Source organism: Protobothrops mucrosquamatus, unplaced genomic scaffold (assembly GCF_001527695.2).
Source record: "Protobothrops mucrosquamatus isolate PMUCROS unplaced genomic scaffold, P.Mucros_1.0 scaffold11108, whole genome shotgun sequence".
Taxonomy (NCBI): Eukaryota; Metazoa; Chordata; class Lepidosauria; order Squamata; family Viperidae; genus Protobothrops; species Protobothrops mucrosquamatus.
In genome coordinates this window covers 1,926-2,957 of record NW_015396890.1, presented here as the reverse complement: position 1 = coordinate 2,957, position 1,032 = coordinate 1,926, and positions in this window count along the sequence as shown.

Below are 1,032 nucleotides of genomic sequence, written 5' to 3'. Positions count from 1 at the left end.
CCCATTTTTTCCTTCCTTCCTTTTTCCCTTTCTCCCTTCCTTTCTCCTCCTTCTCCCATCTTTTCCTTCCTCCCTTTCCTCTCCCTTCCTTTCTCCCCTTCTCCCATCTTTTCCTTCCTTCCTTTTTCCCTTTCTCCCTTCCTTTCTCCTCCCCTTCTCCCATCTTTTCCTTCTTCCTTTTCCTTTTCTCTCCCTTCCTTTCTCCCATGTTTTCCTTCCTTCTCCTTCCTTTCCTCTCCCTTCCTTTCTCCCATCTTTTCCTTTCTTTTTTCCTTCTCTCCCTCCTTCCTCCCATCTTTTCCTTCCTTCTCCTTCCTTTCCTCTCCCTTCCTCCCATCTTTTCCTTTCTTCCTTTTTCCTTCTCTCCCTTCCTTTCTCCTCCGTTTCTCCCATCTTTTCCTTCCTTCCTTTTTCCTTTCCTCTCCCTTCCTTTCTCCCCTTCTGCCATTTTTTCCTTCCTTCCTTTTTCCTTTCCTCTCCCTTCCTTTCTCCTCCCCGTTTCTCCCATCTTTTCCTTCCTTCCTACCTACCTACCTTTCTACATATGCATAGTAACAATATTAGTGATTAAACTGCAGTTAAAAGTTAACCAGCTAAGCCACAGATTTAATAACTATATATTTATAAATATATAAATAAGTTATTAAAGCACAGATATGAAAATTAAGTTGCTAAATGCCTTACATAAAAACACAAGTAACTATATATTTACAAATACGCAAATGTTAATAAACTGCAGCCAGCATATGGCTTCTGCAGTTTTTCTACCGTAAACTAAGTTACCGGAAGCACTTCTGTTCTTGAGCATCTCTCTATCAATTTCTAGATCAACCTATGTTAATATTTTACCTTGTTTCTTTTACTTTGTCACCTCTAGGCAAGATGGGCAGCTTATAAATTTAAATAAAATAAACTTTTCAGGATGAACCAGACACTAAGCTAGCAACAGGCAAAACTATTTTTTTTTGTTGCAGCTTGATGTGTGAATTCAAAGAGCCAGGCAAACACAAAAGGATGAGCACGCTGGGCCAC